At 41.4% G+C, this 27,397-nt stretch overlaps 1 protein-coding gene and 1 pseudogene across 2 annotated transcripts in view; both read right to left on the reverse strand.

Moving 5' to 3' along the window:
- Nucleotides 1-27,397, reverse strand: part of MAGI2 (membrane associated guanylate kinase, WW and PDZ domain containing 2) — a 1,354,570-nt gene that overhangs the window by 13,451 nt on the left and 1,313,722 nt on the right. The gene's annotated exons all lie outside the window — the stretch shown is intronic.
- On the reverse strand, nt 1,210-1,753 carry LOC124525028 (60S ribosomal protein L13a-like; annotated as a pseudogene).

The raw sequence follows: 27,397 nt of genomic DNA on the forward strand, positions 1-27,397 counted from the left end.
AAGCTGGTGCAGCCACTCTGGAAAACAGTATGGAGGTTCCTCAAAAAATTAAAAATAGAACTACGTTACGACCCAGCAGTTGCACTAGTAGGTATTTATCCAAGGGATACAGGTATGCTGTTTCAAAGGGGCACGTGCACCCCCATGTTTATGGCAGCACTGTCAACAATAGCCAAAGTATGAAAAGAACACAAATGTCCATTGATGGATGAATGGATAAAGAAGACGTGGTACATATATACAATGGAGTATTACTCGGCAATCAGAAAGAATGAAAGCTTGTCATTTGCAACTACGTGGATGGAACTAGGGGGTATTATGTTAAGCGAAATTAGTCAGTCAGAGAAAGACAAATATCATATGGCTTCACTCATATGAGGACTTTAAGACACAGAGCAGATGAACATAAGGGAAGGGAGGCAAAAATGATATGAAAACAGGGAGGGGGACAAAACAGAAGAGACTCATAACTATGGAGAACAAACAGAGGGTTACTGGAGGGGTTGTGGGAGGGGGGATGGGTTAAATGGGTAAAGGGCATTAAGGAATCTACTCCTGAAATCATTGTTGCACTATATGCTAACTAATTTGTATGTAAATTAAAAAAATAAAAATTAAATTAAAAAAAAAGAAAATTATGAAAAAAAACCCAACTTACTCATTTCTGATCACAAAATACAGGGAAGCAGCAAGGGCAATGCTTGTAGCCTCTTGGTTCTAGGTCTTCCCAGCCTATGCACGATGATGAATACCTTTGGACCACACCAGGCTCACACTCCCCTGCAAGCACCTTCCCATATTCTAGCAGCTGCAGAGTATCGTGTACAACCACTTGAGAAGTTAGTTTCAAACAGATGCCTCACTCACAATGCAGAGTCCCCTCCAATTACAGTTTTCCAGCTCACGTTTGCAAATACTGAAACTGAAGTAACTATGGTTGTTCCTGCTATTGATCTTCTAAAACTCTCTCATAAACAAGTAGGTCACAGACAAATTATGCCTTCACAGATCTTACAGATGTGTAAAGTGACTTTTTAAAGAGAGGTCTTTCTTAACCAGGAGTGGTGACTAAGCCCTTTCTGTGTCCCCAGCCTTCTAAACCCCGGATGGCAGCTCTTGGATCCCCCACATCCCAGGTTGGTAATGGAGGAAGGGCAGGTCAGGCCCAGCATGAAGAATAAACAATCTTTACTGTGTTCAGACTGGGAGTCATAGGGTTTTGAGGGTCTCTGTAGATTGGTCATGTTTCTTCTCCATCTTCTTTTTGGTTTGTTTCCATAACCTCATGAGCTGTTCTAATGAATCTTGGCCTTCTCCTTCCTCTCCTCGTCCAGGGTGGCTGTCACCTCTTGGTACTTCCAGCCAATGTTGTGAGCCAGGCATCCCAGATGGACAAACTTTCATGGATGAGACACAGTCTCCAGGGCAGCAGTAAACATCAACAGACTTTTTCTTGTCAGAGGGTGGTGGGCTCCCATCCAACAGCCTGAGGTGGTCAGAGCCACCTGGCCTTCTTCATCTGGTGGGCAGAGGTCTCTACTGTTCGCCCAAAGATGTGGTAGGGGCCCAGGACCAGTTGGTGTCCATATACTTGTGGAGGAAGGCCAGGTATTTTAACTTGTTTCTATAGAAATTTCCAGAAAAGCTCATTGCCCTCACAGTGGACAACCACCACCTTCCAAGCCAGTAGTACCTGCTTGACAATGATGAGCCATGATGGGTACCTAGAAGCCCAGGAGGTAGCCTCAGTCATCAAGCATGAGACCTGCCTTTCTGCCATTTTTGGAAGATGCCTCCATTTGGATGCCTCCAAATTTTTTAAAAACTTCCATTCAACATACTTTTGTTGACACCTACTACTTACATTATAGAGGAAGTCTATGCACTGAAAAGGCAGCTGTGAAGATGGCAATATTTCTATCTTCATGGCTCTTACTATCATAGTGAAAGAGACAGAAAATTAATATATAAATAGGTAATAATAAGCCTGATAATGGTAAGTACAACACAAGAAAATAAGGTAACGTGAGAAGGTAGAGAGATGTGGGGTACTATTTTATTTTATTTATTTATTTTTAATTTTTTTGATGTTTATTTTTGAGAGAGAGAGAGCAAGCAGGGCAGGGCAGAGAGAGAGGGAGACACAGAATCTGAAGCAGGCTCCAGGTTCTGAGCACAGAGCCCAACTCAGGGCTTGAACTCACAGACCACAAGATCATGACCTGAGCTGAAGTCAGACACTTAATGGACTGAGCCACCCAAGTCCCCTGGGGTACTGTTTTAGATAAGGTGGTCAGGGAAAGCCTATCTGATGAGCTGACACTGAGAGGGGAATTGAATGTCGGGTAGCAAGTCATGTGGGGACAGATGGAACATGGGCAAAGACAAGGCTTGGCATGTTGGCAGAATGGTAAGTAGGATGTGGAGGCAGAGGGGGCAAAGGCAAGATCAACTGGGGCTTCAGTGAGGAGTTTGAATTTTATTCTAAGTGTTCTGGAGGCCATTGGATGGTCTCATGAAGGGGGATATTTTATTCTATTTATTTATTTTTATTTATTTATTTTTTAAAGTTTATTTATTTTGAGAGAGAGAGAGAGCATGAGTGGGGGGAGATGCAGAGAGAGAGAATCCCAAGCAGACTCCATGCTGACAGCACAAAGCCTGACATGGCGCTGGATCCCATGAAGTGTGAGATCATGACCTGAGCTGAAATCAAGAGTTGGACACTTAACCAACTGAGCCTCCCTGGTGACCCTAGGGAACATTTTAAAAGGCTAACATGGCTGCTGTGTGCAAAATAAATTGCAGGCAGAAGCCAGACATCAGTCAGGAGGCTATTGTGGTCGCCCAGGCAGGACATGATGGTGGCCTAGGCTAGGCAGGTGGTGAGAAGGGGCTAGATTCATGAAATGTTTTGAAGACAGACTAGGCTGGACCTGCTGATGGAGTGGATATAGGGTGTGAGGGAAAAGGAACAGTCAAGGAGGACCTGAGGTTTTCTTTTGTCTTTATTCACCAGAATATGTGCTGACCTTCAGGCAGTCGTGTGCTAGGCACTGGAGATGTGAAGATGAACAAGACACGATTAGTGACTCCAGGAACTCATCGTGTACAATTTCAGAATTCTGGACTTCCAGGGGCAAGTACGGAGTGCTGTGGGGTGGGCATATGAGAATCAATTGTTCTGTATTTGGGACGTGGAGAGGCCTTTAGTTTGAGTTTAAAGGGAGCATAGACACAGAAATAGAGAAGACTATCCCAGAAAGTGGGATCAGCAAGTGCTGGGTGGATTGTGGGAATGGTGAGGGGTGTCTGGGATAGCAGAAGAAGAGATGGCTGGGAGAGCAGGTTGAGGAGAACTTCACCGGAAAGAGAGTTGGGAAGCTTTTAAGCAGGAGGGTGATAGGGAGGATCTTCCTCCTTATCTAACAGGTTGAGTCATTCACTGATACTGACAAAGGAATTATACTTGAACCAATACTTAACTAGCTGCGTGTTGCTTCGATCAGAGTATCATGTTGTTTTAGATTCTTTTATAAATAAATCAAATTTCCTTTTCTCTTATTGGTATTGGCAAGCAGAAGCATGATCACTCTTTGGCTGAGAAATACTATTAATCTTGCTGTAAATGAATATTTATTCAATTATCTACTCTGTGCCAAGCAACTGTGTCGACTGCTGGGAATTCAGCATGAACAAGATGACATTCTTGCCCTTGCAAAGCTTGTTATATGAAGTAGATATAGAACAAATGATTTCAAATGTGATGGATCATCAAAAGAAAAGTTTTTTAAAAAGTAAAGGGTGCTACAGAAGCATTTAATGGGGTGCTAACCTCATTTAGGAGTTCAGGGAGGCCTCCCTGAGCAAATGGTCTTGAAGTGAAAACTAGATCGATTAAAATTTTATTATTAGCAGCAATGTCATCTCCTATTTCTTCAATAATTAGCCTTTTTTTCAAGTCGTTGCTTCTCTTCTGCTTTGAATCATGCCTACTTCTTGCCTAATGTGAAGAGAGAGAAAACCCAAATCTTTCACTTTCACATACCCCAAACTAAACTTTTCAGTATATTCCAGAGTGAGCCTCACAATTTGGACTTCCCTGCATTCACACATTCACACCCTCATTCCTGTGTGCTTGGCACTGGAGGGGACTCCAGATAGACTCCCACGGTGCAAACCCAGGACGTGAGCTGTAGGGTGACCTGAGATGAAGTGACAATGAGCTTCCTCATTTGAAGGACATGCAGAGGGACATGGAGTTCATTCAGCAGGTGTTGGAGACTCATTGGAGGGTCTGAGTCAGACTCTGTAAATGTCAGGATTCATGAACATGGGAGACAGGAAAGAGAATTGAAATCTAGAGTTGAGGCAGCATAGATTTGTATTTTAGCTTTACTACTGACTAGCCGTGTAGCTTTGGGCAAATGACCCAACTTCTCTGCGCCCAAATGATACATTATCTACCTTAGACATCTGTTGTGAAAATTAAAATCACCCAAACTTTTGTAAAAGCTAAGTGAGTATCTACCACTTTGGGGCACATAGTAAGCACTTGTAAATAATAGCGATAATAATAAACAAACAAAACAAACAAAAAACCCAGCTAACATTTGCTGGGCATTTACTCTTAATGCTAAATGTCTTGCATGCATTCTGTCATTCAAATTGCACAACGAAGCACCTGAGAAAGGACCAGAGCCCAGGAGGCATTCGGATAAAAGGAACTGTCATGAAGGATCCCCGCTGGGATCACAGGCCTGACCCTGAACTTAGGACCCCAAGGGCTGCTGTAAGCTTAGCAGCATGTCCCCAGTTATTGCACCCTTTTTCCCCATCAGGCAGCTGATAACACCAGAGAACCCTTACTCCCTACCTATTGGTTTGTGAAAGCCTCCTGCATCTCCCCTGCTCTGATAGTCAAGAACAAATGATGATACTATTTGAAACCATCTGAGCCCTCATTCATGTTCATGTTATAGTTCCCAAGGAGTGTGGGGGGCAAGGGTCTGTGTGGCACAGGGCATGGATTGGTGGGAAGGGAGGGAGTGACAGGAGCCTGGGCTTGACAACATTGGAGAGACCAGCTGAAGACAGAAGGCGGTCTGGGTGGGAGGGAGATGGGTGGGGCTGTGGGAAGTAGTGAGTCCGCCTCATCTTAATTTTTTTTTTTTTTAACATTTATTCATTTTTGAGAGAGAGACAGAGTGTGAGCAGGGAAGGGCAGAGAGAGAGAGGGAGACACAGAATCTGAAGCAGGCTCCAGGCTCTGAGTTGTCAGCACAGAGCCCAATGCAGGGACTGTGAGATCATGACCTGAGGTGAAGTCAGAGGCTTAACTGACTGAGCCACCCAAGCGCCCAGAGTCTGCCTCACCTTGAAAAGGAGAGTTTGGGCTGGGTTTTCATTAATGCTGCCTATGAATTTTCATTTTTGCAAATAAAGTCTCAGAACTTCCTAGAAACAAACCAATGGGTATCAATTTCTGTAGCACTTAGGGCTCATACAAAATGTCCTATTTCACACGGGTTTAATTTCATTTTAGCAAAAGGTAAGGCTGTTTATTGAAGACATTTCTCCAGAAATAAAGATGAACGGAGGAAAAATACCCGACACTCTATTGAACTATCACTGCAGATGATGGTTCATCAGGGCCTGGGATTTGTACAGGTCTGTGCACTTGCAGAAAAACCCTACTGTGCCAGCTTGCTCCGCCAAGTGCTCGGGCAGCAGCCTAAACAAGGGGCTGCAGACAGGCAGGGGAGCCAAAGGCTGGCTTGGGAGGAGGATATTGGCAATTGGGTGCAGAGGGTGAATTGTTGGCAGCAGTGCAGACTCAGACATGAAGGCCAAATTTGTGCAGCAGGCTCCCTTCTGAACAATACACATCTGCTGAAAGAGGAGGACCCAGTTCCTGGGCTGTGTGCACATTTGCAGCCTAAACGCTTGGCTCTTTGTCTCTTCAGCTTCAGTATCACCTCCTCCGAGGCCTTTCTCACCACCTTGTCCAAAGTGGTTATTTTCTGGTGCAGCTCCTTAGTCTCATTCACAACATTGACTACAATTTATTTGTGTGTCTCTCTTGCTAGAACATAAATCCTATTTGACACAGACTGTGATCTGTCTTGTTTGCTGTTGCAACTTAAGTCTCTGACAGTACTGGGTGCATACTACCAAGTGTTCAATAAATATCAGTTGGATGAAAAATAAATAGATCGGCCAGAGATCACTCATTCCCCTTTCTTGAAAGTGGCATAGCAGCCAACTCTAGTAATTTCCAGAAATGTGGAGAAACCTGGTATATTTGTAATAAATGCATGTGAATTGCAGGGGAGCAAGATTTACCACCCCAAAATGTGTTTCTTTGGCATGAGGATTATTTTAGGGTGACTATTTTTGAGAAACAAAGACTCAAGAAGTTTTTCTTTCTACCTGCCCCCCTAAACTGCCCCAAAACATTTAGACAGGGGAGGCTGCAACAAAAAGAGAGCTATCACCAGAGATGCGGTTCTTTTGTATCAGAAAGACTTCTCAGTGTGGCATGGCAAACATCTGCTCTTGCTGTCTTTCTGTGAATTGTCTTCGTCTCCCAACCCCTCTACCCTCTTCTCCTTAGCTCAGGTAGCATATAAGCCTCATTTGCCTGGCTGCCTGTGGATCTCATGTTCTCTGGGACCCCTCTACATATATGATTGAATGTGTTTTTCTCCTGTTAATCTGTCTCATGTCAATCTGATTAGACCACCAGAAGAATGTAGAAGGGTAGAGAAAAAATTTTCCCTCCCTGACAGTTGGCAGGATTTACTTCATGGTGTGGACACTGCTCGTTCTGAGGCTGCTATAGCTGAGACATCCTGACACCTCGGACAAACAGCATCAGAAGGTAAGAATTCTTACCACAAGGGTTTCCTGGATCTCTGCTGACAGGGTCTGTTGGAAGCAAGCATGATGAGAGTCTCCTCCCCCCTTTTCCCCACCCCCTAAATTTAGCTTAGCAGGATAAAGTATTTGTGGAACTAGTTCCTTGGACATAGGCACTCTAGTTAAAATTTGGTAATGAGTACCCTTGACTTTTATCCATTGTTTTCCTCCCAAAGATGGTCCCTGTTTTTGTCTCTGCCTTTTGTGTAGTTTGTCATAAGGAGGAAGAGCCATAGGGCAGAACACAGGCATAGGCACCATAAGCCCGCTATTCGAGCGTGGCTCACAGACCATGGTTACCAGACCGGCATCTGTGCAAACAAACTTGGCCGTGAGTCCCCTATGTAAAAACTGGATGGGGTTTTTCCTTTTGTCTTATTCCATGTCCTGAGAATTTGGCTTTACGACTAGTGAGAATATTCTCTTTGGTCTCTGCCATGCAGAAGGTACACTTACCAGGGTGCACCAGCTGAATAGAGTGGGGTTCCATGGCACGGACTCCCAAACAGCACTCTCTTCATCCAACCATGCCAGCTCTCAGGGGAGTTTGCCATAAAGGGTCCCAGTCCATAAGGAGCCCTTGTAGCCTCAACCTTCCTTTCTTTGTTAGTGCTGGGAAAGTCTCATTCCAATAGCACCTGCCTGGTGTCACAGATTAGCACGTTTGTGACTGGAGGCATCTCGAGTTCTTGTGGGAAACCAGAGACACTGTATTCACTACACCATCCTTACCACCTGTGCAACAAAGGCTTTTGCTTTCCTAGGCAATCCTTGGGAATGAACTTGCTGGATCTTGTGAGGGCTGCATATTTTGTATTCTCTTGTGGGATGCTTCTTACGTCCTTGGTCAAGCCATAAAAAAGCTTATTAGTTTGAGTTGCTATTGAGATTAATAGATCCTACTTGTCAATGGCCAGAGGATGGATTTTTGAATTGAAAACTTCTATAGTTGAAAAATTTTGGAGAGCTCTCATCCTAAACTATTGTCTTACTGGCGTCTGTGGAAAAGACCAAATTAAAAAGTGGATACAAAGAATTTTAATGGCTAGCCTTAGGGACTCCTTTTTACAAGATGAAAGAACAGAAATTAAAACTCCACATTCGATGTAAATTCCTCCTTCCTAAAATCCAAAGAATTAAGCATGCCACCTTCCAGCACACCTGCTTATTTGATGTCTGAGAACTGCTGTTCCAGAAACTGTAGATACAAAAAAAAAAAAAAAAAAAAAAAAGGTACAATCTTACTAAACTTGTTCTATGCATGGCTTGGGCTTTCTGTGTGCCTGAGATTTGCAGGCTCTCGGTTCTTTTGACTGACTTTGGGTCTTGAGAAGGTAGTATCCTTTGCACTCTTTTTAAAGACGCCTCTTTGATGCATGAAGTTTTTTCCATATTGCCCAAATATATATTGTTTGTCCAAGCTAAAAACTGACAAGATATTTAAATGCCGTTTTTTGTGGGGGAAGGGTAGTAGTATTTTGGTTAAAAGTTGATTAGAAGTTGGAAGCTGATCTTCAAAGCCTGATAGGATTTTTTAAAGTCTCTTCCCCAAACCTAAAACGTATGGGCCCAGAGGGAGAGAAGCAAATGGAGACAATGTAACTGGACGGTGGATCAACCCTTTAATATCATTTAGGCTGCAAGCTAACTCTTTGGGGAAAAAAAATTGAGAGCAACTGTTCTTATCTTATAAATCTTTGCAAAATGAAAAATAAAATGTAGTTCTGGAGGTAATACAAGGTCCCATCTATTCCTTTAAAATATATTTTTTTTCATGTTTATTTATTTTTGAGAGAGAAAGAAAGAAGAGAGACAGAGCGCAAAGCTGGGGAGGAGCAGAGAGAGAGGGAGACACAGAATCCAAAGCAGGCTCCCTCCAGGCTCTGAGCTGTCAGCACAGAGCTGAAACTCACCTGAGCCACTCAGGTGCCCCATCATCTATTCCTTTTTACCAATCTTAAAACCACCCCAATTTATCTCAAAAGGCTTGTGAGTTGTTGGCCTTAGGAAACCAAAGTCCTCTTGAAGGAACTTCCATTCTTTCTTTGTCCCTTGAAGATGTAAATCTTACTATATCTTTGAAACGTAAACACCCCAGGAGGTACCTAAAACAATGCCCACATTTGCCTAAAACTAAAGGGGAAAAAAAGAAGAAAAGGAAAGGAAAGGAAAGGAAAGGAAAGGAAAGGAAAGGAAAAAAGAAAAGAAAAGAAAAGAAAAGAAAAGAAAAGAAAAGAAAAGAAAAGAAAAGAAAAAGAGGCCTAAATTTTAAAAAATACAAACTGCCGAGGCGCCTGGGTGGCTTAGTCAGTTAAGCAGCTGACTTTGGCTCAGGTCATGATCTTGCAGTGGGTTTGAGCCCCTTGGTGGGCTCTGTGCTAACTCCGGCTCTGTTTCTCTCTCTCAAAAATAAATAAACATTAAAAAGATTAAAACAAAAAAAAACACAACAAAACTGCTCCACAACGTCCATAAGATTACTTGTCAAGGACAAGCACAAATCAGGCATCCTCACCAATATTCCTAGTAAAAAGCTTCAGCCATTTGAGCAGATAATCTTACAAACTAGTGAGTTTTATATTGTTGTATCTGATTCATAGCTAAATTTTCAAAATTCAAAGCTGTAAGATCTTTTTGTGTTTATGTATGTCCGTATATGTACAATATAGAAACGGTATTTTTCGGGGCGCCTGGGTGGCGCAGTCGGTTAAGCGTCCGACTTCAGCCAGGTCACGATCTCACAGTCCGTGGGTTCGAGCCCCGCGTCAGGCTCTGGGCTGATGGCTCGGAGCCTGGAGCCTGTTTCCGATTCTGTGTCTCCCTCTCTCTCTGCCCCTCCCCTGTTCATGCTCTGTCTCTCTCTGTCCCAAAAATAAATAAACGTTGAAAAAAAAAAAAATTTAAAATAAAAAAAAAAAAGAAACGGTATTTTTCTACCTCCACTTGCCATTGCCAAAATTAATTTGTAAAAGAGCTCTATTTAATGATTAGTTTCAAGTTAAGTGCTTATAAATCAAGCATTTCTAAATCTCAGAAAGATGATAGAAACTAACCCAAATGTTCTCAAGTTTATGTGATCTAGGATAGTTTTCAGGAAATTAAAGGTAGTTTAAGTTTGTTGGTTTAATTAATATGGGCATATCTTTAGAGTTTCCACATTAAGTGTAATACCATATTCTACTTAAAGTCAAATAAATTCATGTTATTTTTGTTACAAAATTTGTCAGCAAAAAACAACCAACCAACCAACCAACCAACCAAACAAATGAAAGAAAATCTTAAGATGATAGCTAAGGGCTTTGCTGTCTCATGAAATTTTCAGGTGTAATCTAAGTATGATTGTTAAGAACAAATGAATTAAGTAGATGTGATTGAGGTAAGACTTTTTAGGTGAACTTTTTAGCAATGATTGTTTTTTGAAAGGTTTCTGTAGTTTTCCAAATCTCTTTGGTAACTTCCACCCTTAGAATTTTGCTAAGTTAAATTAAATGACGAGAATTCATTGACCGTCTAGATCATTTCCAAAGAAAATAAAATACTGAAACATTAATTGCTAAACAAGTCTAAGTTTACCTGTTTATTGTCTTCTCATCACAGGGAAACTAAAGGTGTTCGGGTGTGTTAGTAAACGTGTCTTGTGCCACATTTAAAGACTACATATACTATTAACAGGGGGCATAGGCCTGTGTGCTGTGGGGTCTCTGGGATGGTTTTCTGACATTGCAGCATAGCACCTTCATTTCCTGGATATTTTCTTTTTTTAAAATTTTTTTTTTTTCAACGTTTATTTATTTTTGGGACAGAGAGAGACAGAGCATGAACGGGGGAGGGCCACAGAGAGAGGGAGACACAGAATCGGAAACAGGCTCCAGGCTCTGAGCCATCAGCCCAGAGCCCGACGCGGGGCTCGAACTCACGGACCGCGAGATCGTGACCTGGCTGAAGTCGGACGCTTAACCGACTGCGCCACCCAGGCGCCCCTCCTGGATATTTTCTATATGGGCTTTTTTTTTTTTTTAACATTCTTTTTTTTTTTTTAAATTTTTTGATGTTTATTTATTTTTGAGAGAGAGAGAGACAGCGTTTGAGAGGGGAAGGGGCAGAGAGAGAGGGAGACACAGAATCTGCAGCAGGCTCCAGGCTTTGAGCTGTCAGCACACAGTCCAATATGGCGCTCAAACTTACAAGCCGTGAGATCATGACCCGAGCTGAAGTCGGACGCTTAACCAACTGAGCTACTCAGGGGCCCCTTAAAAAAATTTGTTTTTAATGTTATTTTTAAGAGAGAAAATGAGAGAGAGAGAGAGAGTGTGTGTGTGTGTGTGTGTGTGAGGAGAGAAAGAGGGTCAGAGAAAGAGGGGGACAGAGGATCAGAAGCAGGCTCTGTGCTGACAGCAGAGAGCCCAATGCAGGTCTCGAACTCACAAACCATGAGATCGTGACCTGAGCTGAACTCGGATGCTTAACTGACTGAGCTTCCCAGGTGCCCCTTTCCATGTGGGTTATGCTCTGCTTGGTTCTATGCTCTTCTTGGATTGTGCCCCCCACAATGACCTCATCTGAACATGATCGCATCTGCAGAGACCCTCTTTCCATGTAAGGTCTCATGCACAGGTCCCCATCAGTGTCAGGCCATGCACCCTGAAGTGTCTAAACTCTGGGAATAATCCAAGGAGACTACCTGTGGATTCAGAGGAGCTGGCTCATGTGCACAGTCTCACCACACCTCCTGCCCTCATGTCTTTAGCAGCTCTAGGCCTTTTCCAAGGTAGATGGGAAAGACAGAGTAGAACCAAGGAGAGCAGTGACTAGGCAACTCTCCAGCAAAAGGATGGCAAGAGTTGGAGAGTCACCCATGAAGAAGGTCACTCAACCTGCTGTTACTTAGTTCCTTTGTGATCACTAAAGAGCTGTTGCTGGGTGAACTGGGCAGACGCTGGGCCCCAGGGCCTCAACCCAGCCAGAGCCAAAGGATTTGCTGAAGGTTCGTGGTTTTTGTCATGAGAATGAATTTAAGGACAGGCATGCAGCACAATGGATGAATAACAGAAGCATGAAAGTTTATTAAACTAACAAGTGCATTCTTGAGATCTGAGAGCAGCTGAGCCCGGGAGAGAGGGAGAGAGAGAGAGAGCAAGAGAGAGAGCTGCACACCCTGAGTGTTGGGTTTGCATCTTTTATTGACAGTTATTAACCAGGGGGCAGAATATTTATTTTTGGGAGTGAGAAGTAGGGTTTGGTACTTTTTCTTGACTCCAGTGTATTAGGAGGCAGCCCAAGATGGAATCCTTTGGGATCAAGGAAACTGATCCCATAGTTAATTCCTACAAAATGAGGACAGTACATTAACTAACTAGGTGTTCATTACCAAAATCCTCCTTGGCTTCTGAAATGGTGTCCCATTAGGAAATTGCTGAAAGTTCCTGGGGTTCAGAGTGGCAGGAGGCGTCCCTCTTCTTGACTGCTCTGACACCATTGTACTACCTGAAAGGGGATGTTGGTCTCCCTACACTTCCCTATTGCATTCTAGACTACAGTGGGTGCCAGTGAATGGACTGAAATGCTGTAGAGATTAGAGTTGCTTCTTTCCATTTGAGGGGAGTTAATATTATTGGTGACCAATAATAATATCCTTTGTAAGCCTCTAGCGCTAGTATTAATGGTTAGGGTAGAGGTTCTGGCCTTTGTTAAGAAGGAGAAGCTACCTGGATTGGAAGAACAAATATTGTTAAAATGTTGACACTACCAAAAGCAGTCTGCACATTCAATGCAATCCCAATCAAAATAGCACCAGCATTCTTCACAGAGCTACAATAAACAATCCTAAAATTTGTATGGAACCACAAAAGACCTTAAATAGCCAAAGTAATGTTGAAAAAGAAAACCAAAGCTGGAGGCATCACAATCCCAGACTTTATCCTGTATTACAAAGCTGTAATCCTGAAGACAATACGGTATTGGCACAAAAACAGACACAGAGATCAATGGAATAAAACAGAGAACCCAGAAATGGACCCACAAATATATGGCCAACTAATCTTTGACAAAGCAGGAAAGAATATCGAATAGAAAAAAGACAGTCTCTTTAGCAAATGGTGCTGGGAGAATTGGACAGCGACATGCCGAAGAATGAAACTGAACCACTTTCTTACACCACACACAAAAATAAATGCAAAATGGGTAAAAGAGCTAAATGTAAGACAGGAAACCATCAAAATCCTACAAGAGAAAATAGGCAGCAACCTCTTTGACCTCAGCCACAGTAACTTCTTACTTGACATGTCTCCAAAGGCAAGGGAAATAAAAGCAAAAAGGAATGATTGGGACCTCATCAAGAAAAAAGCTTCTGTACAGCAAAGGAAACAATCAACAAAATTAAAAGGCAACCAATGGAATGGGAGAAGATATTTGCAAATGACATATGTGATAAAGGGTTAGTATCCAAAATCTATGAAGAACTTACCGACCTCAACACCCAAAAAACAAATAATCCAGTGAAGAAATGGGCAGAAGACATGAATAGACACTTTTCCAAAGAAGATATCCAGATGGCCAACAGACATATGAAAATATGCTCAATGTCACTCATCATCAGGGAAATACAAATCAAAACCACAATGAGATACCACTTCACACTGGTCAGAGTGGCTAAAATTAACAACTCATTAAACAGATGTTGGTGAGGATGTGGAGAAAGGGGAACCCTTTTGCACCATTGGTGCAATGCAAACTGGTGCAGCTACTCTGGAAAACAGTATGGAAGTTCCTCAAAAAAATTACAAATAGAATTATTCTGTGGCCCAGCAATTGCACTACTTTATCCAAAGAATATAGGAGTGCTGATTCGAAGGGCACATGCACCTCAATGTTTATAGCAGTGGTATCGATAGCTACATTATGGAAAGAACACAAATGTCCATCGACTGATGAATGGATTAAGAAGACATGGTATATATATACAATGGAATACTAGTTGGCTATGAAAAATAATGGAATCTTGCCATTTGCAACAATGTGGATGGAACTGGAGGTTATTATGCTAAGTGAAATAAGTCAATCAGAGAAAGACAAATATCACATGATTTCACTCATATGTGGAATTTGAGAAACTTAACAGATGACCATAGGGGAAGGGAAGGAAAAATAAGATAAAAACATAGAGGGAGGCAAACCACAAAAGACTTTTACATACAGAGAACAAACTGAGGTTGATGGAGGTGGGGAAAATGGGCGATGGGCATTAAGGAGGGCACTTGTTGGGATGAGTACTACGTATTGTATGTGTAATCAGTTTGCTGAACGCTGGATTCTCCTCTTGAAGCCAAGACTACACTGCATGTTATCTAATGTGAGACTTAAAAAAAAAAAAAAGAAGGGGCAGCTATTTTATATTGTATTAAATGTCATATATCTAAGCTAGAAGTACTTTCAATCTGAGAGCAGGACAGAGAATGCCAAACAGTCCATGGGAAAGGACAAATGAGAAACAGGAAAAAACAAAAGTATGGAACTCCTATCTAATCCAGGCAACTTTCTGCTAACTTTATCCATGATTTAGTCCCAAGGGAGGGGCTCACCACTGAGTGAATGTCCCAATAGGTAATAACTCCAGCTTGTCCCTTTTGGGAAGCACACGGTCAGACATATCTTGGATGTTATGCTCATTGAAGGATCACACCAGGTTATTTAGAGACCTTAGACAGGAGCCTTAAGATTGGTGGCTGTCCTATTGACGTTTATGGCCACCCTGTGCCTGATGAGAACATATTTGTCAAAAGAACAGGAAAAATAAGGACAGTCTGACTTCTGAGCCCAATGCCATTACGGCCAAGGTAATAGTGTCCATCAGAGAGGCAGGAGTCCATCCCTCTCCCTGGTGTACCTATGGGCAAGAGGTTTTTTCCTGAGCACTCAGACAAGGCACATTCCAAGGGTCATGCTATTCAGGACATCTCCAGAAAACAACAAGCAAGAAGTAACTAGAGGGGCTGGGGGAATAAAAGAGACTTACTAAGTAGCAGGAAGAAAAAAGCATACACTTTTAGAAATTATGAAATGTATTCATAAATTTACCAATCTAAAGAATGCTGGTTTCACAGACAATTCACAATTGCTTACTTCTTAGTGTAAGCAGGCAGAAAGAAGTGTAAGCAGGCAGAGTTAGAGGTCCCCAGAAAAAGAAAGACAGATATAACTTTCCTGGCATAAGAAAAATTATTTTGGGCCCCTGCCATCTTGTGAAAATGTAACAAACAAATAACCATTATCAGGCCAGGAGATTACCTAATCATATCGAGGACAGTTAATCAAGTGGTAAAACTGCCAGTGCTGGTTCAAAGATTGACCTGATGCACATTCTTGAGGTATCTTTGCAGGATCTAACCCCCTTTGAGCCAGATATTAGACCAACTGGAGCCAGAGAATTGATGATGCTGGCCTTTGCTGGCTTCATGACTTTGACATGGACTCAGTCACCTTAAGACAATGTTTGCCCCAATTTCATGTGGATTCCCCATTATGCAAGCCCCTTCATCAATATGTATGCACCCTCAGCTTAAAACTTCCTCAGTTTTATTATTCAGGAAGACACTGCTTTGGGAAAGATTCCTGGTGTTCTCCTTACTTGTTGCAAGTAAAACCCTTCCTTTTCCTATTCATTGGTGTGGTTGTGTCTTTTAGCTCGAGACTCATCAACAGGTGAACCCAGTTTTGGGTAATGGTAGTTCTCACTAGAAATTAAAGTTTCTTTTCTTTTCTTTTCTTTTCTTTTCTTTTCTTTTCTTTTCTTTTCTTTTCCTTTTCTTTTCTTTTCTTCCTTCTTTCCCTTCCTTTCCTTTCCTCCTTACTTTTTTCCCTTTTTTTTTTTTTTTTTAAGTAATCTCTATGTTTACCATGGGGCTGGAACTCACAGTCCCGATATCAAGAGTCACATGCTGTACTGACTCAGACAGCAGGCACCTGTAGTAATTAAGGTTTCTAAGGGTTAAGAATTCTAATATATATAATTAAAGCTCATAGAAATAATAAGGGAAACATCTTGAAAGAGGACTTTACTTTCATTTTGACCATAGTCTGTACATTCTAAGCGATTAAGTTCTTCTTTCCAGTTTATCTTTTAACTCAGGCAAAAGATCCCTGATGGGAACTGAAACTACCCCTCAAGCAAAGATGACTGCCCTGATGCCAGCAAGACCACGTATGACTGACCCCAAGACAGTGATGGATTTGATCTTTACTGCCCCACCTTTACCGCATGTACCCACCGACGTTTTCCGACATTTTCCTAATATAAACCTAGAAGTATTTTCAGCCCTTTGGAGACAGTCTTTGAGATGTTAGTCTGCTGGTTTCTTGATGTTGTCCTCTATAAAATAAATTCCTTTCTTGTTTCACCTCCCTCGTCTCCCCAGCTTTTGGATTTTGTCAGCAGCAAGTGGCTGAACCTGGTCTGTTTAGGACTCCTGAGTGTGCTCTTGCATACTTGGGCCCCAATTACAATCTCTGTAGGCAAGTAAAATGTGTGTTGAGGAAAAAGAAAGTTGTAAAAGGTCTATGGAAAAGGAATCTTTGGAAAGGAATTATTTTGCACAGTCAGGGCTGCCTATGACTGGAATTTATTTATTTATTTATTTTTAATATATGAAATTTACTGTCATATTGGTTTCCATACAACACCCAGTGCTCATCCCAAAAGATGCCCTCTTCAATACCCATCACCCACCCCCCTGGAATGAATTTAACTAAGTGAATGAGCTTTAATATCAAAAGTCAGCTGGTACAAAATTAAAATTTGGCTTTCTCTCTTTTAATAGTTTCTTGGACTATTGGTATGCCCTTGATAACATAAGATTGTGAAGAGTTTTTCATTATCCCTAATGTTATCTCCCCTGAAAACAAATTCTGTTTTATCAATATAATGTCCTATGCTTCCTGTTATCTTAATCCAGTCTTTTCATTACTGAAGAAAACTGAATCTTCTCAACATTAAACGAATTAAGTTTGCTCACAAATATGTAACCATCTCTATTTACCTTTTAAATCTTTTACTGTCATTTTAATTACGTAGGCAATTAAGTATTGTTTCATAGTTATCTGTGATCTGTTGGAGAGGAATAATTTCCTCTGTCCCTCAACATCCTTCTAGGTGTTCTGAGTCATATTAACATGAGACAGATTAGCAGGAGAAAATTAAATTTAATAGGGTATATATAGAGAATCCACACAGGCATGGAAATTCCAAAGACAGGCAACATGATGTTTATATGAGCTAAGGAGGGGGTAGAGGGTCAGAGGATACAAAGGGGAGGAAGATCATTAGCAGGAAGGTAAGAGGAAGTATTTAGAAAACAAAATTTGCCCTATAATGCAGATAAGTTTCTTAGGTAAAGAAGAATTTCTATTAATAGCTCTCCTCCTGGAACAAGCAGGCAGTTGAGGGGGAGATAAATAGCTTTTCCTGAATCTACTGGTCTTGATTACTTTTAACTCAAAGTAATGTTCATGCCAAAGCAGTCAATCTTGGGGTGGCCTATGCTTGGCTCCTATAATTCCTATTTAATCAAATATTCAAACGTTTGGATATTGTTGACAAACTTCCCACAATTCAAATTCTAAATGAGGTCTTTTTAACTTAAAAATAACTGTGAGGGGCGCTTGAGTGGCTCGGCTGGTTGAGCATCCAACTCTTGATTTTGGGTTCAGGTCATGATCCCAGGGTTGTGGGATCATGAAGCCTGCTTGAGATTTTATCTCTCTCTCCCTCTGCCCCTCTCCCCTGCTTGCACATTCTCTCTCTCTCTCTCAAAAAAAAAAAAACAACTTTGCGATGTGAGATATTCCATCCCTGGAATATTTCAAAAGATTTGCTCTCTCTCCTTATAAAAGAGAGCTATTAAACTAGGCTTGTTTGCTTTGTTAATTACATGAGAAGCATTGTCAAATAAGTGATGATAAACCTTAGATTATATTGTATATGTCAATATTATTAATATAAGTGTTCTAGAAATTGTATAAAATTCTTAAGATTATGATAGGTCTAGTATAACGTTATCAGTCATAATTCTAGTTATTATTTACAATTTTTTTAAATGTTTATTTATTTTTGACACAGAGACAGAGCATGAGCAGGGGAGGGGCAGAGAGAGAGGGAGACACAGAGTCCGAAACAGGCTCCAGGCTCTGAGCTGTCAGCACAGAGCCCGACGTGGGGCTCGAACTCACAGACCGCGAGATCATGACCTGAGCCGAAGTCAACCGACTGAGCCACACAGGTGCCCCAACTAGTTATTATTTTAAATGTATGTCACAGAAATAACCAAATTTCCTAGTCAATTTCATTGTAACTCTAATAAGACCTTTAACCAAGCCATTTTTAAGTCTTTCATCATTTATAGACAGTATTCTTTTACTCAGATGCTTTTATAAAAGTGTTCCTGCTAAAATGCTTTATTTTCAACAAGATTCATGGAAATGACTGTAGAATACAGTTTTCTGATAACTTTAAGATCACAAAACTAGACTGGGTAAGAATTTGCAGAACTAAAGGAAAAACTGAATTCAAATGAACAAGAATTAATTACATGGGACTAAATGAACTGATGAAGATGATTATAATTTTAACAACTTTTTATTTAAAATATTCTTTAATTTTCTGTTTCCTAGGTGTAAGGAAGCCTTTCCTCTTTTTTTTTAAAAAAAATTTTTTTTTTCAACGTTTATTTATTTTTGGGACAGAGAGAGACAGAGCATGAACGGGGGAGGGGCAGAGAGAGAGGGAGACACAGAATCGGAAGCAGGCTCCAGGCTCTGAGCCATCAGCCCAGAGCCCGACGCGGGGCTCGAACTCACGGACCGCGAGATCGTGACCTGGCTGAAGTCGGACGCTTAACCGACTGCGCCACCCAGGCGCCCCGGAAGCCTTTCCTCTTAAGCTAAGTACAGTTTACAGCAATTTGGTAAATTATAATTTTGTGAGCAAAATTGAAACATTTAATTTTTCTCTCTATCTGATCCCTCCAGAATGCAGAAAGTCTCAGTGAATATTCTTTTGTTATTATTATTATTTTTAATATGAAATTTATTGTCAAATTGGTTTCCATACAACACCCAGTGCTCATCCCAACAGGTGCCCTCCTCAATGCTCATCACCCTCAGTGAATATTCTTTAATTTTCATGGCAATATAGTTATTTGTATAAGTTCAATAAGAATCCCTTCTTCTTGTAACAGGACACCATTGGAAACATAGGTTATATGACCAAGGTTTTGACTGGAATGTCATACTGGAGAGAGACATGCATAGATTCAGATATGACCAGACAGCACTAAGGAATTAAGGTTGAATTTATGAAGTCAATAAAGCCCCTTTGAAATATCAGCCTGGTACTTTGGATAAGCCTTACTAGATGAATAAGGAAAGTCACTTCCTGGTAGGTGCAGGAACCTCAGAATATTTTAGGGACTTTGAGAAGAGAGGAATTAACCCAAATCTATAGCTCTGGCAAGCAAAGTCTGATAGCAAGTATTTGGTTTAGCTCCTTAGCTTTGAGAGGCTGTTCAAGCTGGAAATTTCTTATGAAAAGTTCCAGCAAAGTAGATTTAAAAGAGCCTATGTGATCACTTGCTATTCTTGCTTTACTTACACAAAAAAATCAGGCCAAATTTATTGAAACTAGGCTTATTTTTCAAAAAAGTTAGTCCTAATTTGGCTATCTTTGGTAGTTATGAAGGTGATTATAGAGAGAAAAATTATGTTCCAACAGCACTTTTGTGTCTAGAAGATTCTAATAGTGTCCATTGTAAACTGGACTGACTCCTGAGTTCTTCTAGCTACAGATCTCCAAACTTACATTTCCAATTTGTCTCCCATCATTCTGACTTGGAATTATTAAGAATTAAAACCGCTCTTTTTCCAAAGCCACATAACTTACAGTTGGACAACTTGGTATTATCTTCAGAGAAATCAATCCAATAGCTCATGTACAGACAATCTTTGTGTCTGTTGTATGGGCCACCAGAAAGATCACGGGAGACAGTCATATAGGAAAATCTGTCAGATTGCCACTGTTTGCCCTTTGAACCAGACCTCTAGAAACCTTGACCTGCTAACTTCAGAACTCAGAAATAAGTTTATAATCTCCTTCAAATATTAACCATTGTTTTTTCTTTGATTTTCACAGAAATACCTCTTATTAAATACTTGATTGCTTGAATAATATAGACCAAACTTTGTAAGCCCATTTATATCACCACCCCCTGAAACGAATTTCACTAAACTGACCTATTGTCAGGACTGAGACTGGTTGTGTGAGATGGAACAATCTACCAACTCAACTTCTGGACAGTGAAACTTCTCGGGAGCATATTTACCTCATTTGCCAGACTGCCGGTGAATGTCATATCCTTACGGGGTCCCTGTATGTACATAAATTTTTGTTTTCATGTTAATCTGTCTCATGTCAATCTGATTAGACCTGTCAGAAAAATCTAGAAGGGTAAATAAAATTTTCTTCTCTCCAGCAGTATTGGTATATGCATCTATGTCTGTATTTATATGTACCATCACTTGATATTATAAACTCTTATTTGGTTAAATTTTATTGTATCTTATTACTGTATTGCTAAATAAAAAGATTTTACACACCCTATGTAAAATCTATAGGGGAAAAAACTGTCTGAATTGCTAAAACCTTACTGTCCATGGACCAGCAGCACAGGCATCACATAGGAGCTTGCTAGAAATATAGAATCTCAGGCTTCAATCCCAGACCCACTGAATCAGAATCTGCATTCTATTGAGCTCTCCACTATTGTGCTCTAAAAGATTCACAGTTTAGCATGTGGGATCATTTTGTGAACTGTAGGGGTAGTTTACTAAAGTTGAGGAAAGAAACAATAGTTTTTTTTCCCCAATGTTTATTTTTGAGAGAGAGCATGTGCGTGCGAGTGGGGGAGGGGTAGAGAGAGAGGGGGTACAGAGGTTCCAAAGCCGGCTCTGTGCTGACACCAGGAGCCCAACACAGGACACAAACCCACAAACTGTGAGATCATGACCTGAGCAGAAGTTGGATGCCCAACCAACTGAGCTATGCAGGCACCCTGAAAAAATAGTTTTGATCAAGGCACAGAAGTGAATGATAGTTCCAGGAGGAATAGATTCTATGCTTCACAGATTGGCTTTTGTTTTTAAATTTTAAAGAAAGGCTGTTGGTTAATTGAGTTAGTGGGTGTTTTAAGTAAGTATAACTCATGCCATGTTACTGTCAGACTTAACACCATGGAACCATTCAGAATTTCACTGAGGACAGGACAGTAACCATCCTTGTCTGAATGGAAAGTGAGTATTTGAAAGACATGTTAATAGTGCTTCTTAATTTTTACAAATGATTCTAATTGATGTTTAATATTCATTTATTATAGATTTTTTTTTTTTTTTTTTTTTACAAAAAATTAGTTAGCTGCAGTTAAAAAGAGCACCTTGGAGCCTCCTTCTGCAGTGGACACACTCCTGAGACTGACAGTGGTTCAGAAACTGCAGCCCAGTACCCGGTTCCTACTCTTTTTTCCTGGCTACAACCTGTGGGAAGAATTAAAATGATAACAGGCTCTTGCCTGAAAAGCTGAGTTACGAAAAAATTCCAGTTCCCTAAATTGAACATATCATTAGTGATGGAAAAAATAAGCGGTCTGATCTCTCACACTTGAATTAATCAATTAACTAAGCATTTATTCAGTGCCTGAAGGTGCCAGCATGGAGCTAGGCTCAAAGACTAATAACGCCAGATTCCTGCCTTCAATGGGATTATGTGACTTTACTTTATCCATGACAGATCTCTTTCTTCCTGGTCTGCTGAAAAACTGGGAATTCTCTTTCGCTTTAATCAATTTATTCTGCGCTCTAGGTCAATAGGAGGATCAATGGCAATGAGAAAGTCTTGTTCTTTTTCATCTGGAAAATTAAACTTCCTTCCCCAAATGTCCTTAGTCACTGATCCCCATCAGTGAGGATAATCTTTCCTTTACTCTGAGCAGGTTGTTTTTATTCTGTGGGCCTCCAGAGCAGAAAGAAAAATCATTTTCAAAGCTTCCTCTTCTGTTGAATGTGCCTTGCACATTGGTGCTAAACAGGCAATAAATCATAATAAATGGAAATAGTCGCCCATGGCATGATCTGATTGAGTCGTTTAAACAATCACTTTGTGTTGACAAAGGGTACGGTGATTATGCCAGAGGAATTCAAAGGTGCTTGAAACAAATGAACTGGAGAAATTGCTTGAAATATGTAGGGGGTTCTTCCAGGGCAACAGACTTCCTTCATTCCAGCTCAGCCTTGAAGCCTATAGACCCCAGCAGATGAGTGATTAAGATGCTGCTAATTCTTCAGCCTTACCTTCTGTGGTGGGGGTCTGACAGCACAGCTGCCTCCTGAGACTTGCTTTTTAAGTATACAGTTTTGAGAGATGAACCTCATAGCGACCTGCTAATACCATTCTGCAGGTTGGGAGATTAATCCTCACATTAACGTGTGGGTAGAGTCACTTAGAGGGCAGCTCCCAGCACACATACAACCATTCTAAGACATTAGACTTCAGCAAGGAAGTCATCGTTAATAATAGTTCACGCAAAAGGGCTACCTTTGTTGGTGCATTCCCCAGACATCCCCAGACGTCTTGGGGTACCCCTCTAGGGCTTGTGGGTAAGACCTATATTTGCATATATTTTCCAAAAGAAATTGCTGGATGGTAAGCGACTTCCTTTGGGTCACTTTGCAAATGGGGAGGGGTTAAAGCATAATTTTAGACCTTTCCCATGCTGTCCCCTATAGGAGCTCAGGACAGGCTCAGCTCCAGGCATGGATTGGGGGAAGGCAGAACACCCCTTGGTGGCCTCCTGCCTGGGCCACAGCCTCCTCTTCCCTGTGTTTGCAGACCCCTCCCTGCCAGAAGAGGGGTCCCCATTCCACCCTTTTCTCAACTTTACCTGGATTGGGAAGGTCACATCACATGTGTTCAGATGGCAGTCCCCATACGGGGAATGAGGGGATCCTCCTCAGCCTGCACTCCAAATAGACATGATGCAGGGGGTCTCAGCCTTGAATGCACACTAGAATCCCCTGCGGAGAGGCATCCAACCCAATCACCTTGGACTCCAGCAATGGGGCTCAGATGCCGGTTCTTTACGATGTGTGGCAAGTGATTCCAATGTGCAGGCAGGGTGAAGACCCACAGCCTTAGAAACAGCTGTGACTGGAATAGTTAACCAGTAATAGAAATCACATGAAACACTTCATCTGAGAAGTGTAAGCGCTCTTCAGATTTGCCTGTTACATCATTCTCTGCCCATCATGGTTGAACTCAGGAATGGCTGGTGATTAGCACTGAAATAAACGACTTACTGCTAAGAGGCTGACTGGGAAAGTGTTAATCCTTTGAGAGATCTTTCAGTAGGTCATGCATCTAAGATTATTATATAATTCTGGAGGATCCTCAAGATATGCCTGCTGCTGCCATTGTATCCAACCAAGGTGGGGGTGAGCAGCTGGAGAGAAAGCTCATTGTCCTCATTTAATTCCTCCATCAGCTACTTCGCTGAATGTTCATGGTATGTCGGTGGGGGAAAGATAGAAACATAACTCTTTTGTTTTAGCATGTCCATCTCTCATTTGAAGCTTGTGCACTTTAATGTGAGACCCTGAGGAAAGAAAATTCCACAACGACGTTCACTTAGGTCCAGTTGTCTGAGATTACAGCATGATGCTGGAAGGATCTTTTACCTCAGACACTGAACATCAAGTCTCTTGAGGCGTCCTAGACTGGGAGCACTTAGATAGCAAGACGCAAAACACAGGAAGGGCACTTTCAAAATAGAGAAGCAAATTTGGCTGAGTGAGAAACATAATAGGCAATTCTGGATGCCAGGAGCTTCTCAACCTCCAGCCAGCACACTACAAAGCTCCTCATTAAAGCTTCCATCAAGTTGGAAACTTAGCACCTAGAATCCTAGCTGACAGGCTGAGGTCAGAATCTGCCAGACTCCAAACATGCTGTCTCTCTGAGTAGTTCATATAATAGGGCCTCTTTAAATAAGCTTTCCTGAACGAAACCCCTCACAGAACCCTCTCCTCAGGGTGAGGCTGCTGCCTGGGGGAAGAGGTTTGACATGGAGGGAATAGATGGCAGCTGTGGGGCCTTCCCACAGGCACAGGGATCTGAAGCATCTTGGGCTGGTCAGAAAGCAGCAGGCAGGGGTATTCTTTCACCAGGAGCTGTTTTCAAAGGCTGAAGCATGACTCAATTAAAGTGAGTACTCAAGGGGCTCCCGGGTGGCTCAGTTGGTTAAGCATCTGAGTTTGGCTCAGGTCACAATCTCATGACTCATGAATTCAAGTCCCAAGTAGGGCTCTGTCCTGACAGCTAAGAGCCTGGAGCCTGCCTTGGATTCTGTGTCTCTGTCTTTCTCTGCCCTTCCCCTGCTTGTGCTCTGTGTGTGTGTGTGTGTCTCTCTCTCTCAAAAATAAACATATAAATAAGTAAAGTGAATATTCAAGGCATTTGTGAGGAAAGGAGATATAGGCCCTAAATGGCTCCTTCTGATCTCAGATCAGTAGTTTTATTTCCTTTCTTTATCCTTTCTTCTTCTGTTAACATCTTTGAAGAGTTTTGCTCTTGACCCCCAAAGAGTTAGGGTCATGGAGTCTTTGTTCAGGTTCCCAGTGGTTGAGGAATATGTTGTCTGGCTACATTTACATGCTTTGATAAATTCTCCAGAGAGGAACGACATGATAGTTTTATAGTGCTAAAATGGCCGTTCTTTCCTGTTCTGGCAAATGTTACAGGCCCTGAGCCAATGGGAGTTGGCTACTGCTTTGTAAGACAGTATTCTCTGTAATAGCTTAGAGTCTGGGTGAATTTTGGGAGTCGGTGGAGAGTTACAGGCTAATCAAGAGGGCATGAACTCCTCTGGGTTGTCATAGTATAGGTTTTAAAAGTCTGGGCTGTAGAGTCAAATTGCCTTGGTTCCAGTTTCTGATTATTTTCCCCGATCAAGGCCACCCTAAAGCTTGGTCTTCTTATTAATAAATTGAGAGTGATTGTAGTGCCTACCCCACAGAGCTGTTATGAGGTCTGAGTGAGCTCAGCAGTCACCCAGTAGAGTGTCTGGCACACAGCCAACATGAACTAAATGCAAACTGAAGTAAATGGTGTTACTATCATTGGTCGACCAAAGAAGACCTTGTCCCCTTGAGGCTCCCTGGAGGCCTCAGATTTGAATCTCCTGGCGTTACTGTGAGTGAGTCACCTTTATCCAGATCCAGATCAGGAGAATCCAAATGCAGCTGACCGACATGACTGCCAGGCTGCCAAGATCTAGGAATTCACTGAAAATCAATATGTACAATACGCAGGAATGTACTAGCCTCCCCTTAAACAAGCTGAGCAAAGCCTTTGAATCTGGTCAGCAGGGCACACTGTAATGGAACGAGCACTATCTTTTGGAGTCAGAAGACGGTTTGTGTCCATCGTCCATTGCTTACTAGCTGTGTGACCTTAGGCAAACTACTTGACTTCTCTGGACCTCTTTTTTCATAACTGTTCAATACAAAATACTTCCCTTCCTTTCTTCACAAAGTTGCCTTGTATGAACAAATTGGATGAAGACACTACAAAATACAGAGTAGGATATTATTTTTCTTACCTACATTACCTGACAAGAACTCTTTAAAATCAGAGTTTTGCTTTGTTTTGGTTTTGGCTGCCTTTTAGTGACTGAGATTGATAGAAAAAGCTTTGGATAGCCCCAGGTGAGCTGGATGGGCTCTATTTTTTGTGTGTGTGGCAGGTTGAAGTATGCGATGGGGACCATCTGTGTGGGGAGTTTATACTCTGGAGCCTCGTATCAGCCTTAAAGATCAAGGGAAAGTTGCACTGCGAACTTAAGTTTTAGATTAATTTTTAGAAATACTGCTGCTCTCTTGACCTCTGGGAGTGGAAAGGATTGGCCAAAATCTCTGCTTATATCCACTCGAAAAAACTGACAAAACTGGGTTAGGGTTCTGGGTTCAGAGAGTCCTAGACGATGGTCTGTCAGCACCTTTCTCTTTCTTTAGCGTTTACGTTATTGTTTGGGAAAGAGTGAAGGTGAATCAGTCTTGCACTTTATTTTTGGTAATGTCTTTCCCTAGGATACAGGAATCTACAACTTACTGAGAGGAAAATATTACAAACTTTAAGGGGTGTAAGTTTCAGTTTCAAAAATTTAAAAACTGAGAACTGATGTGCTTTTGGTATAACTACTCATTTTACGAAGTTTGATTTTTGCCAGACTCTAACCTAAAACAATGCAAAAATAAAAATGACAATGAATGGATCTGGTCAATCACTTGGGTATAAATCTTATCTCTTTCAAGTTCAAGCTCAATTCTCTTTAATCTTTCATCTTCCCACAGTAGCTTGATTAAAGGTAAGTGGGGAAAAAAAGGGTAATTTGTGTCATAACTTGTACTTCCATTTGAATTACCTTCAACAGGACAAGTTGTGTCTTCCAACTTGTACAAATAGGAGAATGTACTTCCTTCCATTTGAGGAGGATAGCTTTATTTCATTATTTTATGAGAAATATTCATGAAAATCATAGATTTCTACACCTTACCCCCAAACTTACAACACTGTTAATTACAGCACTATTAATATTCCTTTTTCAGAATCCAGAGTTCCCAGAGCATTCTTTCTCTCTGTAAGATTGTCATCAATTGTTTCTAGGTGGAAATATTGTTGCCTTAAGTAGATATGTGTACGTGTGTGGGTGTGTGTGGGCATATGTATGTGTGAATATAGGGCTAGAGTAGAGACATTTTCTTCCTTTCCCAACATAGCCATGAGGAAAACAGGTCAGCTGTTATCATTGCCAATCCAAGGACAGAATGACAGAGGTGTAAGAGTCATCCACAATCTCATTAGCATATCCTTAGACTCCAGCTTCAACTTTTGCTGAACACTAGCGAACCACTCAATCTTAACACAGACTTTTAGTGTAGTTTTTTTTATTCCTGTCTTATTTTTTCACAGCAGTACAGAAGACTGGTTGGTTTGGCAGTACATTGAGGAAACTTTAATTCATTTTCTCATTTGACAAATGCCTTTGGAGAGACTATTTGGGTGGTAGGCACTTAAGACGGTCAACAAGACAACTGTCAGTGCCCTTGTGGAGCTAACATACCATTTGTGTGTGTGTGTGGGGGGGCAGGTAGTGTGTGGCAAATAGAGGCTCCCACTGAGAGATACAGTCAGAGAATGAATGGCAAAGTCAACTTCATTCAAAGGACCTCAGTGTCTTCATTTGCTAAAAGTGAAAATAAAGGTTGAATGTAAATGGAAGCATAAGATTCAAGAGAGATGTCATCTGAGAAGCCTCCCTCAGAAGCTTGAGGACATATCTAAGTGATGAAGATATAGGAATACAGGACAGCAACAACAGTATAA

The sequence above is a fragment of the Lynx rufus genome, unplaced genomic scaffold (assembly GCF_022079265.1).
Source record: "Lynx rufus isolate CCGP_SWC_20201006 ecotype Redwood Valley unplaced genomic scaffold, mLynRuf1.p SCAF_4, whole genome shotgun sequence".
NCBI classification, from domain to species: Eukaryota; Metazoa; Chordata; class Mammalia; order Carnivora; family Felidae; genus Lynx; species Lynx rufus.